The sequence below is a fragment of the Sus scrofa genome, chromosome 13 (genome assembly GCF_054392235.1).
Source record: "Sus scrofa isolate SSC_HxYL_T2T_F1_AM1 chromosome 13, Sscrofa_HxYL_maternal_Yorkshire_Landrace_v2.0, whole genome shotgun sequence".
In the NCBI taxonomy this organism is placed as follows: domain Eukaryota; kingdom Metazoa; phylum Chordata; class Mammalia; order Artiodactyla; family Suidae; genus Sus; species Sus scrofa.
In genome coordinates, this window is record NC_139395.1 from 111,281,132 (window position 1) to 111,296,285 (window position 15,154).

A 15,154-nucleotide genomic window follows, 5' to 3' on the forward strand; every position below is an offset into this window, starting at 1 on the left:
CTTTTTTTGTCTTTTCTAGGGCTGCACCCTAAGCATATGGAGGTTCCCAGGCTAGGGGTCTAATTAGAGCTGTAGCTGCCAGCCTATACCACAGCCACAGAAACACCATATCTGAGCCATGTCTGTGACCTACACCTCAGCTCATGGCAATGCTGGATCCTTAACCCACTGAGCGAGGCCAGGGATCGAACCCACAATCTCATGGCTCCTAGTCGGATTCGTTAACCACTGAGCCACGATGGGAGCTCCTCGACTGCATTTCTATATACTAACAATGAAAGATCAGAAAGGGAAGTTAGGGAAGCCATACCATTTACCATTGCATTGAAAATAATAAAATACCTAGGAATAAACCTACCTAAAGAGTCAAAAGGCCTATACTCTGAAAACCATAGATGCTGATGAAAGAAATAAAAGATGACACAAACAGATGGAAAGATATACCATGCTCTTGCACTGGAAGAATCAACATTGTCAAAATGACTAGACTACCAAGGCAATCTACAGATTCAATGCAATCCCTATTAACTTACCAAAGGCATTTTTCACAGAACTAGAACAAAATATTTTAAAGTTTGTTTGGAAGCACAAAATACCCAGAATAGCCAAAGCCATTCTGAGAAAGAAAAATGGAGCTGGAGGAATCAAGCTCCCTCACTTCACTCAGACTACACTACAAAGCTACAGTAATCAAAACAATATAGCACAAAACAGAAATATAGATCAGTGGAACAGGATAGGAAGCCCAGAATTAAACTCACACACCTATGATCAATTAATCTATGACAAAGAAGGCAAGAACATACAAGAGAGAAAAGATAGTCCCTTCAAATAAGTGCTGCTGCAAACACTGAACAGCTACATGTAAAAGAATGAAATTAGAACACTCCCTAATACCATACACAAAAATAAACTCCAAATGGATTAAAGACCTAGATAGAAGACCAGATACTAAAAAACTCTTAGAGGAAAACATACACTGACATAAACATACACTATGACATAAACCACAGCAATTTCTCCTCAGATCCACCTCCTAGGTTAATGAAAATAAAAATAAAAATAAATAAATTGGAACTAATGAAACTTAAAAAAGTTTTTGCACAGCAAACGAAACCCTAAACAAAATGAAAAGACAACCCACAAAATGGGAGAAAATATTTGCAGATGAAATGACTGACAAGGGGTTAATCTCCAAAATATATAAACACCTCCTGCAGCTCAGTACCAAACAAACAAGCAACTCCATCAAAAAATGGGGCAGAAAATCTAAACAGACAATTCTCCAAAGAAGACATACAGATGGCCAAAAACACATGAAAAGATGTTCAATATCATTCATTATTAGAGAAATGCAAATCAAAACCACTTTGAGGTATCACCTTACACCAGCCAGAATGGCCATCATCCAAAAGTCTACAAACAATAAGTGCTAGAGAGGGTGTAGAGAAAAAGGAACCCTATTACACTGTTGGTGGGATTGTAAACTGGTGCAACCACTGTGGAAAACAGTATGGAGATTCCTCAGAAAACTCAAAATAGAACTACCATTTGATCCAGCAATCCCACTCCTGGGCATCTATTCAGAGAAAACCATGACCCAAAAAGATACATGTACTCCAATGCTCATTGCAGTGCTATATGCAATTGTCAAGACATGGAAGTTACCTAAATGTCCATCAACAGAAGAGAGGATAATTAAGATATGGTAATATATACAATGGAATACTACTCAGCCATAAAAAAGAATGACATAATGCCATTTGCAGCAACATGGATGGGCCTAGAAATGATCATGCTAAGTGATGTTAGTAAGTGAGACACAAATGTCACATGCTATTTCGTACATGTTGAATCTAAAAAAAATACTATGAACTTATTCACTGAACAGAAACTCATTCACAGACTTTGAAAAACCTATGGTTACCAAAGGAGACAGTTTTGGAGGAAGGGATGGGCTGGGGTTTGGGATGGAAATGTTGTAAAACTGGGTTGTGATGATGGTTGTACAACCATAAATATAATAAAATTCACTGAGTTTAGGAGTTCCTGTCGTGGCTCAGTGGTTAACAAATCTTATTAGGAACCATGAGGTTGCGGGTTCGATCCCTGGCCTCGCTCAGTAGGTTAAGGATCCGGCATTGCCATGAGCTGTGGTGTAGGTCACAGATGCGGCTCAGATCCTGCGTTGTTGAGGATCTGGCATAGGCCAGCGGCTACAGCTCCGATTTGACCCCTAGCCTGGGAACCTCCATATGCCGAGGGAGTGGCCCAATAAATGGCAAAAAGACAAAAAAAAAAAAAAAAAAAAAAAAAGAAAGAAAAAAAATTCACTGAGTTTAAAAAAAAGATATAGGGATGAAAAATTTTAGCATTGAGACTGTCTAAAAGTGGGTCTGTTTTGAAGGTTTAAGCCTCTTTTGAGTGATCTTTTGTTCTTACAATGGAAAGAGTATACGGCTATTTAGAAAACACTTTTTTTTTTTTTGGCTGTACTCCCCTGTTCCCCCCACTACCCCTCCACCCGCATGTGGAAGTTCTCAGGCTAGGGATTAAACTCAAGCCACTGCAGTGACAATACCAGATCCTTAACCCACTGCATCACAAGGGAACTTCTAGGAAAGACTTGTTGATGAGATCTTAGATCTCAAAGAATTTCTCCTTCAAAGAGCACTGCTCTAGGGTACAAAGTAGTTTCCTTTAACTCAGTAAGGTACAGATTTCTCTTCCCCTTGTTAAGGAATATCAGGAACCCTTGTCTTTTGTAGAGATCTTGTTGAAGTCTCAAACCTTAAGAATCACTCAACTCCTAACCAGCTTCTGATTTTTCCATAATCAGTAACTTCTTAACAGAGGACCTCATTTGGAGCTTTGTTTTGAAGGAAGGGGCATCCACTTAGCTTTGCTTTTCTCTGTTGGACCTTCCTCCCAAGAGTCTTGTGGGGAGGGTCAAGGTAATCAGTTTGTTTTGGTAAAAATACACAAAAGTGTTTTAATGAATTCATTACATTCATTATGATTTATCTCTCATAACAGAAATCCAGAACAGGTTATTCCAATGCTGATTAATTCAAAGGTACACAGTTCCAATTCTTCTGTGTGATTCTCTTGGTTATTACCCCATGATTACAAAATGACTGCTTTGGCTCCTAATACTATATCTCATCTGCAACACTCAAAAGCAGGAAAGGATGATCCTCATCTAGCAACTTTTATTTTTTCTTTCAAGAGTTAGTAAATCTTACAAAAGCATCCTAGTGGGCTGCCATTTTTATCTTTTATCCTGGGTTGCATCCTGGGACAGTGCCTAAACCAATCCCTAAGAAGCAAGGAGGACAGAATCACTGTGAAAGACTTGGACTAACCAGCATTCACTACCTAGGGCAGGGGAGTGATCCATTAAGCAAGTGATCACCCACACCTGAACAAGATTGGGAGTTTTGTTAAGAAAAAGGAAAACAACCATTAGGAAGAAAAGGAATTGTATTAAAGAGCACTCCTTGGGGAAGTTTTCCAATCTATTTCACAAATACCCTAGGTATCCATTTACTTAAAGACCAAATGGTATGGAAGCAAAAACACTGCTTCAGAAACCCTATAAACTGACCTAAAGCTGGTTTTACTACTGTCTAGTCTGCGAAACCTTCAGATTCTAAGTGGAGCTATTTTCAATGTGAAACTTTGGCCTTCCTAATGGACTGACATTAAGAAGGCCTGTGCAGGAGTTCCCATTGTGGTTCAGCGGAAATGAATCTAACATCCATGAGGACACAGATTCAATCTCTGTCCTCGCTCAGTGGTTAAGGATCCTGTGTTGCCATGAGCCCTATGGGGCAGGTTGCAGATGCGGTTTGGATCTGACGTTGCTGTGGCTGTGGTGTAGGCCAGCAGCTACAGCTCTGATTTTGACCCCTAGCCTGGGAACCTCCATATGCTGCAGGTACAGTGCAAAAAGCAAAAAAAAAAAAAAAAAAAAAAGAGAGAGAGAGAAGGCCTGTGCAGCATGGGGGGAAAGAACAAATACTAGCCTCACTATCTACACGTGGGGTAATTTGAGCAGGTTAGCATCTGCAAGACTCAGTTTCCCTATAATAAATAACCTCATGGGCTGTATAAGGATTAAAGGAGAATTAAGGCAGAACATTTAGCCCAATAATAATGCCAATTTCTTATTACTTGTGTCCAAGGACTCAAAAGAGGCAAAACTGAAGATTTATACTTGGGGAGAGGGACAAATCCCTGCAAAATTAAAGCATCCAGTTTCTCTGATTTTAGACTCAAAATCTCCTACTTTCTTTCTTTCTTTCTTTCTTTTTTTTTTTTTGGCTTTTGTCTTTTGTCTTTCCTATGGCCGAGCCCGCAGCATATGGCATGTGGAGGTTCCCAGGCTAGGGGTCTAATCAGAGCTACAGCTGCCAGCCTACATCACAGCCACAGCAACGCCGGATTGGAGCTGTGTCTGTGACCTACACCACAGCTCATGGCAACACTAGACCCTCAACCCACTGAGCAAGGCCACGGATCAAACCTGCAACCTCATAGTTCATAGTCAGATTTGTTAACCACTGAGCCCCGACAGGAACTCCAAAATCTCCTACTTTCTAGCCACAATTTTTAAAAATATAAACTACAAACATTTAAAAACAAATACAGTTGAGTAGACTATAATGAAAACAAAAAGTTAACTGTATCTACCCCATCACTCTTTTTTTTTTTTTCTTTTCGTCTTTTTAGGGCTGCACCTGTGGCATGTGGAAGTTCCCAGGCTAGAGGTTGAATTGGAGCTGTTGCTGCCAGCCTATGCCACAGCCACAGCAACTCAGGATTCGTGCAGTATCTGTGACCTACACTACAGCTCATGGCAATGCCAGATCCTTAACTCACTGAGGAAGGCCAGGGATCAAACCGTGTCCTCATGGATACTAGCTGGTTTTGTTACCACTGAGTCACAACAGGAACACCTGCTCCCTACTTCAAATGCCTCAATTTCTAAGATACAAAGAAAGACCAGGTTAACTCACCTTCCTGCCAGCTCTAAGAAAAGTATTCATTATTTAGAACAAGGGTTGGCAAACTTTCTGTGAAGAGCCTAACAATTAATATTTTAGATTTGGTGAGTCACACAGAACCTCACGGCCACTGAACCCTGCCATTGTAGCACAAAAACAGCCACCAACAATGTGTAAGTGAATAAGAATGGCTGTGTGCCAATTAAACCTCGCTGCTAGCCTGCCGCCGACTGTGCTATACACGGCTTTTCATTCAATCTAAATAACTGAAACAAAGTTAGTTTATTTGTTACTTGAGATGTCCAGGTACTGTAAATTTTTGCTTCTAGGTCCTACTGTTGCTGTGCTCCTGATTACAAGGAAAGCATTATTATTACTTATTAATATCTTATTTTCTTTCTCTCCCATCCTATATTAGATCATATATAATTCGAAAAGAAAATTGAAAAGCTTCAGGAAGGCTATGCCTTTGTGGCAAACATTACTTGCAGCAAGGCATGTTTTCCACTTTGGGGGCAATGGTGGGTCATGAGGCCACAATGAGGAGGTTTCCGTCATTGCGCTGATAGACCTACTAGTTGCAAGGCAATCCTGTCCTTGCTGTTCTGAGTCCACAGAAACCTCCCATCAGAGGGCAGAATAGATGATAAGCCAATAGTAGCAGAGTCTCTTACTTGGGTACCAAGTGGATGGAAAACCTGACTTTGGGATTATCTGTCATAGTTGGCCAAGGGCCTAAAAAGTCCCTAAAGGCAAGGGGTCATTTATAATAATTTCCACCCCCTCTTTTCAAGAGTTAGAGTTGTCTGGATGGTGATAGGGTTCCCCAGAGCCAGGAAATAGAGTAGGGCATTGCTCTGGAGACAGAGGGAGACAATAGGATGCAAAGGGTAGAAACAGTATTACAATACCATGACCATATGTTTGACAAGGCTCAGGATTAGCCCCAAGTCTGAAGAGGCCACTGTCAGATCTCCTGGATATCAGGACTAAGAAATGGGTTTTAATCTAGTCTTTCCAGAAATGGGAGAAGAGTCTGTCTGATAAGCAAAAAAATGTCAGAAGCTGACAGCTAACAGATACGCCTAAGGACATCTCCAAATGAAGACATCTAGAGAGCTTTGGTAGATTTTCGTAGAATTACCACAGGGCCTCAGAAAAGCCAACAAGCCAACTAGGAGGTTGTAATGGCTCTGGTGTTAGTGATGGTGGTCCTTCATGCTGATGTTGCTGTGATGTTGGTGATGATAGCAGTGGTGAGTATTGATGGAGATAGTGGAGAGTGATGTTCATGGTCAAAGTGATCATGTCAGTCATGACAGTGGCAATGGTGAGGATGATAATGTTGCTATCTGTAGTGGTGGGTGGTTGAAACAGAAAGAAAGACCCCTAGGACTTGATCTGAAAAAAAGTAGTGGTAATAAACTATACAGTGCCCAGCTCTACTATAAAGACTCACAAGGAAAGGAAAGTACAAAAATTTTGACCTTGAGCCCTGCCTCAGAATTCAATCTGATAAGTTTGGAGTCAGGGAAGGAAAAAAACAGTAGAGTCAAAAGCTTCTATTGAATGTATAGGGAGACATAGAGACCTATAGTGAATGGTTTTTTGTTTGTTTTAAATTTAGGAAGTTATGTTAATGGATTCTTGATTTTGAAAGTGAGGCTTTTTTTTCCCCACCTCCATTCTTGATGGAAAGGGTCAGGGCCGCCTTATTGTAGAACTCTAGAGAGCATTAGTCACTCTTCTACGTGAATAGCACGCCTGAAGGAGTTTCATGCTCAGACTACAGCTATGCTTAAGGCTTTGGCATAACAGAGTAGCCTGCAGTGGTCTCTGAGAAATTGGGGCAGGACCCTGAATTCAAGGAAGAGTTAAGAAGGCAGAAAGTTCCCTGAAGGGAAAGAATAGTACCAACAAAAGGGAGACGGGCCAGGCTCAAATCTCTACAGAACCGGTAAGATATTCCTGGGAGTAGACAGCTGTGCATGAATTTAGGAAGGGCATTGTGTGATACTGAAACATTTTACTCTATGTTATCCACAAATCTTAAGACTTATAATAGCCTTGAGTCTCAAAGAATGTTGGAAAGAAGATGATGTCCACTGTGACTGTCAGGTAGGAAAGAAGAGGACAGAAGACCCCAGCTGATGGACAACTGAGTCAGGACAGAGATATCAGGCAACCACCAGGAAAATGTAACCACCAAAAGAATTTAAGTACTCTCTGCAGAAATGTAGGGGTATGTGCTGGCCTTCTCATAAATGAGAGAGATGGCAGGAATCGAGTTATTTTATTGGAGTATTAAAAAAAACAGTGACCCTGGAAGGCTGGAGCGGTTGGAGGTATTTAGTACAATAATAATATTTACTGATGTTTATTGAACATTTACTATGTGCTAGGCTCTGTATGAGGTGCCTTGTGGGCCTTATCTAAATTTACAGTTGAGAAATAAGACCTATAATAAATTATTTAGATCAAGAGAATGTAGCCAGCAAGTGGCAGAGCCCTATTTAAGCCTGTCTGCTAAATTCCAAACTCACACTCAAAAAATCACTGGTCTCCAAACATTGTGATGATACATTCCTATCATTAAAAACTTTTGGGGTGTGCACCCCAATCTATGTATATTTATTTACTTATAAATTGTATATATGTATAGATCTTCTCCAGTAATTATATGCATTATAAAACAGACATGGAAAAAATTAAATAATTTTTAAGATGCTTTAAAAACAAGAAATGTAGGTTTTTAAATTAATAAATGTACACGAATATTTTTGTTCTCACTAAAAAATATAATAGTAGCTGGTAAAAGTACATCACAAATATCCAAATGGAAGATGTCTATTACTGACTAGCTTACAAAATCATGATACTCATTTTTTTATTCTTAACCTCCTTAAACAAAGATTTCTGCTCAAATTCAGCTAGTAAACATTCTTATTTCCAGATGTCAGTCACTCTTGCAAACTAATAGAAAAGTGTTGTATTTTTATATTTATAACATAAAATTCCATTGAAGCTCCTTATTTATTTATTTATTTATTTAGCTTTTTAGGCCCAAACTCACGGCATATGAGGTTCCCAGGCTAGGGGTCCAATTGGAGATGCAGCTGCTGGCCTTCACCACAGCCACAGCCACATCAGATCTGAGCCACGTCTGTGACCTACACCACAACTCACGGCAACGCCAGATCTTTAACCCACTGATTGAGGCCAGGGATCAAAACCGCAACCTCAAAGTTCCTAGTCAGATTCATTTCAGCCGTGCCATGACGGGAACTCTGAAACTCTTCATTTAGATGGCTTTTAAACAGAAAATTTCACTTCCAAATGTTTCTAAGAATGCACACGAAAACATCTTTATGTGATATACTTGCATTTTTTTAGAAAAAAAAATCACACAAAATGGAAACACATCAAAATATTCTTTTTCAAAATGTTCTCTCTAAAGCAGGTGTCTTGTGAAATAGATAAGCATTTCTTATGAAATTGTTTAAAAGCAAAAAGACAGTTTCACTTGAAAAGACAATTTAAATGTTTTGTGGTTTTTTTTTCAAAATATCTTTTAGGTCACGAGAACCAGCTACTCGTCATTAGAAAAAAAGTCAGTCACTTTGAAAATTAGTGTTTTCATAAAATAAAAATGTATAACTCATCTTTAATGCTACTTTTCTTTCAAGCTTTTTGTCATGAGATAACCAGTGAACCTAGAAGTGAGACAAAGATTTTCATGGCCACAATCCTCCCACACCTATCTTATAAAACCTTAAAAATAGAACTATTTAGATAGGGTTTGGCAAATGCTTTCTGTAAAGGCCTTGATAGTAAATAAGTTTTTCAGGCTATACAGTCTCTGCTGAGTAGTTGAGTCAACTACTCAACTCAGCCGTGGTTGTCTGAAAGCAGCCATAGGTGGTACTAAACCAAGGATCATGGCTGTGTAAATACAACTATTTACAAAAACAGGTTATCAGGTGGGAGTTGGCTGTGGCCATAGTTTGCCTACACACAATTTAGGTTGATATAACCCTTAAATCCACTTAACCAAGCACAGATGACCTGCCAGATGTGACCCCCAAAGGAAAAGCATGCTGGCACCTGGCCTGCTTTGGGAACCTCTCCTTCTCCTTCTGCCTACTGTACACATCTGTGCCCATCAACAGACAGGCCCACTGAGGGTTCTGGCATCCAAGTTCAATGCTGGTGAAGCAAGAGTCTTCTTAAATATTTTTAGATAAGAATGAAAGTAACTAATGTTCCAGTATTTTTGTCTTTATCTCAAGAGATCAATTACCCCCTACTTTTGAGATACTCACTCAAAGCTACTGCACATCTACCTATGAAAGCAGGTCCTTGGTATACAAATGGGAGGTTCTGGAGATAAAACAGAGGAGAGGGTGTGTGGGAGCTTTACTGTCTCTAGTACTAGCCTTTTTGTTTGTTTGTATTTTAGGGCCACACCCATGGCATATGGAAGGTCCCAGGCTAGGGGTCGAATCAGAGCTTCAGCTGCTGGCCTACAACACAGCCATGGCAACACCACATCCATGCCACATCTGCAGTCTACACCACAGCTCACGGCAACACCAGATCCTTAACTCACTGATCGAGGCCAGGGATCGAACCCACATCCTCATGGATCCTAGTCAGATTTGTTTCCCCTGAGCCACAATGGGAACTCCCTAGCCAATTTTCAGATGGTTAGGGCATTGTGATGGCTGCCTTCAAGGCTGTAGGTCAGGGACCTCAGAGATGAGCTAATGGAAGAAGAAACAGAACAGAGCTTGGGCTTTGGACAGACTTTCTAGTCACCATCCAAAGTCATCACACCCCATATTCATGATTTAGTTACAGGTATATCTCTACCACTAGACTGGAAGTGCCTTGAGGGTATCTTTGTATCCTTAGTACCTTTTTTTTTTTTTTTAAAGAAACCAGGTGTCATGAAAACTCAGTAGTGTTTGTTCAGTGAGTGAAGGCAGAAGAGCCACAAGATTTGGGAGCCACAAGGTTTGGGACCCATCCTTTTTTATTTTATTTTTTTCTTTTTATGGCTGTACCCACAGCATATAGAAGTTCCCAGGTTAGGGGTCAAATTGGAGCTGCAGCTACTGGCCTATGCCACAGCCACAGCAACATGGGATCTGAGCCGCATCCATGAGCTCCACCAAGCTTGGATCCTTAACACACTGATCGAGGCCAGGGATCAAACCCATATTCTCACAGAGACTATGTCGAATTCTTAACCTGTCAAGCCACAACGTGAACTCCAAGAGACCCATTCTTAAGGAATAAGGTTAATTTAAGATTAGCTAAAATAAGAGACACAAACATATAAAGCAGTGCATGTCTCCAAAGTGTCCCAGTGCATCTCACACCCACCCCCAATCGAGGGAAGAAACTATGACGACTGAACGGAATGTGATTTTCACCATTACCAGGACATGTGCTACATGAGATATAAAGTAAGGCACCAGATTTTTTAATTGTGCGGTTTTGATGGGGGGGTTGTTGTTTCTTTCACTGATAGCCAGAGTGGCAGAGATTTAGTTGATTTGATCAACACAGACTGTAGAAATGGAAAATTCTGGTAAACCATAATCTATTATATGCCAAATTATTTGGTTTGTTTAGACTTACTGAGCTGGAAAATGCCAAATCCCTTTTCACTTGGCACCACATGAATATCACCTGCAATGATTCAGGGCAGAATCCCAGAGCATGTCAAGTTATCAGCCAGCTGAGGACATGTTGTCCTTAGGCAGGCGTGGCCTCCCCTGAAAACAAAGGCAATCCTGTCCTATTTCACATGTTTGAGCTGGAGTCATTTTATATGTCTCAAGTGTTGTTAAAATTGGACATTATTTGTCAGTTACGTTTCTTTCGGTCTCATTAATCTTTGTGGGCCTTTTATTTAAGTTTGCGCTCTCTCTCTCTCTCAGCTCAACTCTGAAAATTCCTGCTGAATCAACATATTCCCTTCTGGTTAGGACAGGGAAATGGACCACACAGGGTGAACAGAGGTGTGAGTAGAATGTGAAAGTAGGAAATTAAATGTTCCTTTTCAAGTAGCAAAGGGTGCTGCTTGGAGAAAGAAAAGCCAACTCTAGTCCTGGCTTTTCTGACAGCTTTATCCAAGGTCCCTAACCCTTCTAGACCTCAGTTTCCTCATCTGTAAAATGAGGGGGTCAGATCTCTACTAAGCCTCCCAACTCTAGGACTTTAAGACCCATGAAATAACAAGCCTGTCATTAGAACTGAAGACCTTGACCTTAGTGACATAATATGCTTCAAAATGAAAGTCATCTGAGTGACTCCCAAGAGGGATCTCAAAAACAGAAGGCGGAAAATGCAAGTCGAAACCTAATTATTTACACTCATCACTCTGATCTCCACAGGACTCAGACATATTTACTGACTGTTCGAGAGCAGCCCCTCTTTGGGACAGAACCCATCTCAGCCTTGATTTCTAGAGCTCTGACTGAATTATTCTCTCTTCACCAGCCAGTGCCCGCACCCCACAACCCCTTCCCTCCCTCCAGAAGTGGTGTGTCTTCAAGGGTCACCAAAGCCTGCCCTGAAACCTGATCAGGAGCACAGGAGACCCTGATCTGGGGTTAGCCCAGTCCTCTCCAGTGACCCACTTTTTAATAACTTCCTCCCCTGCGATCAGTTTCCTCAGCACAGATAACAGGGTTGCCACTGGAAAAGCCGTCCTGGATATTGACTCTGGCCTTCTCCCCAGGGACTCAAGCTGCAGTGCAAGCCCCAAGGCCTGTGAGCCCAGTTTGGAAAGGCCTTTCATCCCTACCAGCTTCCCAGAGGGAGAAAACTCTGTCAAGAATGGATGGTATTCTCTTCAATGGAGCATTCAAAGCTGCTGCCACGTGCTGAAGGTGAACAGTTTCTACCCCATGTGCCCCTCCTTATTCGGGCTGTGCCCTGACTCAGCTTCACACGCAGCTGTTCTCCCGGGTGTTACCACAGTTTTTTCCAATGAGCCATCTCTCCTTCCTGCAGCCCCACTGGGACTCAAACCTCAGGCCACTCTGCCAATTCCCCAGGCTCTGCCCCAGCCTGGATTCTCACATTCACCTTGCAGCTGATGGAAATTGTGCCTATGAGCAAGTTAATTCCTCATCCTTCTACTAGATACATATTTAATGCATTTTTAAAATAGATATGGAATGTCATCTCCATGGCTATTACAGATTATCGATGGCACATTTTCTTTTCAATAAAACTTTTATATGCATAAATGATTTATTTAACACAGGGAAGATTTTATTACCATGAGGAATAGAGGTTATAAGTATTATTTGCTGTCCTTTCCTGGCATAGCACTGTAGGAAACCATGGAGACTGTGCCCTGAATACAGGCATCTGAAAAACATTTGATTTCCATTGTATTTCTTAAGTTTTACTGGTAGCTGAAGACTCTTATCAGTCCATAATTATAAATGGACCAGAACAAGAAATAGCTGTGAGGGCTAAGAAAAACATCCCTGCTGGAACAAACTTGTTCTTAGAAACCAAGGCTTGTTTTAACATAGAGGAAAATTATAGTATCATATATGCATTAGAGAGCATTTTTCAAGAAAAGGGTTTTTTTCCCCAATTCTTTATCTGAATATTGGTCAGGTAGGTTGTTCAGATCTTTGAATGCATTAGAAATGGCTGAACTGTCTTCCAAAAAAGGGATATCCATCCTAAGAAAAAAGGCCTTTCCTGAAACATTTCCTAAATTTACTCTTAGAGAAACCACATCCAAACCCTGGCTGAGAAATGCCCGCACATTGAGCCAGCCAAGAAGACGATTACACACTGACTTTAGGCGCTTTTCCACTTTCAACATTTAAAATTCATTCCAGCCAGAACTGTGATGTGTAAGTACATATGAGAACTTTGTATAAAAATTACATATAATTATTTATATTTCAATGCTCTACTTTTCAACCTATTTATCAGATAGCTAAGACATGCACGAGGTGAAAAATACAAAAGTTGCAAAAGAACATAAAGAGTTTCCCTAATTCTCCCCTAACCCCTGTAGAAGCAAAAACTGTTCAGTTTCTTGTATATTCTTCCAAAGATAATACTTACGTGTGTGTATACATATTTTTTGTCTTCAAAAATGACAGCATATTGAACACAGAGTTCTTGCATGCTTTTTCCCACTCACTTAAATTTATCTCTGAGCTCAACCCTCAACCTCATTCTTTTTTTTTTTTTTTTTTGCTTTTTAGGGCCGCACCCTCGGCATGTGGAGGTTCCCAGGCTAGGGGTCGAATTGGAGCTACACCTGCCCGCCTATGCCACAGCCCACAGCCACGTCAGATCCGAGCTGTGTCTGCGACCTACACTACAGCTCACAGCAATGCTGAATCCCTGACCCACTGAGCAAGGCCAGGGATTGAACCCATATCCTCATGGATACTAGTCGGATTTGTTTCCGCTGCACCACAACGGGAACTCCACAACCTCATTCTTTTTAATGACTGCAAGGTGCTCTCTCATGTGAATGTTCCATAATTTACTTAGCCAACCCCCTAGTGATGAGCTTTTGTGCTGTTCTTGGTCTTTTGCTATGATAAACAATGCTGTGGTAAATATCCTTACATATATATACACATACACATATCTTCCTGCATATATGCCATTGTTTCTACAGATTAAATTCCTACACATGGGATTGTTGGAGCAAAGGATAATTTGTTATTCTGGCTGCACCCACAGCATGTGGAAGTTCCCAGGTTAGGGATCACATCTGAGACACAGTTGTGGTCTACACTGAAGCTGCAGCAACGCTGGATCCTTGAACCCACTACACCACAGCAGGAACTCCCAAGGATAACATATCTTTAATTTTGGTAGATATTGCAATTTTGACCTCCTCAAAGACTGAACCAATTTACCTGCATTCCTTGCATACCTCCCCCCCAAAAAAAGTACGAAAGGACAACGCTCTTAAGCAGTCTCTTCGCTCTACTTGAGTTTGTGTTTGCGGAATGACTTTAAAGACAGAGATGATCAGGAGTTACCATCGTGGTGCAGTGGTTAACAAATCCGACTAGGAACCATGAGGTTGCGGGTTCGATCCCTGCCCTTGCTCAGTGGGTTAAGGATCCGGTGTTGTCATGAGCTGTGGGGTAGGTCGCAGATGTGGCTCGGATCCCGCGTTGCTGTGGCTGTGGTGTAGGCTGGTAGCTACAGCTCTGATTCGACCCCTAGCCTGGGAACCTCCATATGCCGCAGGAGCGGTCCAAGAAATGGCAAAAAGACAAAAAAAAAAAAAAAAAAAGACAGAGACAATCAGAACATCACACAATTAGCATAATATTATTCAGGTCTCAACTCAAAAGTGTCATTCTCTCCACAAAGCTTCCCTGACCACCCAGCACACACGCCCCCACATACTCTCTAGCCCATTATCCTTCATGTCTCACCATCACTTGTCAGAAATTACTTTGCTTCTTTGTTTATTATCTCCCTCTGTGCTTCTGCCCCCTACTAGAGGGTAAGCCTTGCAAGAGCAGGAAGCATGACGACCCAGTACTTTGAACAGAAGCTGGCATGGAATTGGCACTCGACATGTGTGTGTTGAATCAAACTCTGGCTTCAAAGTACGTTTGGTGCCCATGGATGTAGGTTTGCTCTGGAATAACTTTCCTGAGCCCTCCAAGAAAAAAGAGGGGAAGGCTCAGGTGTTTCAAATCCATTCTGGGAATATTTTACAGACCCTAGAAAGCAAACAAGACTCCTGCCATTTTGAGGAAAACAAATGGGGCTGGTAGAATCTATCCAGGCCTGTGATTTGGGCTGAAAGAAAAATAAATAGTTATCCTTAATTCCGAGCAAACCATGGGTCAGTGTGGAGTAGAAGTATCTGTAAAGTGGTTTGAAGAGTGTCAAGCACTATTGCCATAACTATTAAGAGGAGAGAGAGTGATTTGGAGTTCCCATCATGGCTCAGCGGAAATGAATCTAACTAGCATCAATGAAAACCCAGGTTCGATCCCCGGCCTTGCTCAGTAGGTTAAAGATCCTTCATTGTTGTGAGGTGTGGTATAGGCCACAGATGCAGCTCAGATCTGGTGTTGCTGTGGCATAGGCCGGCAGCCATAGTGTGGATTCAACCC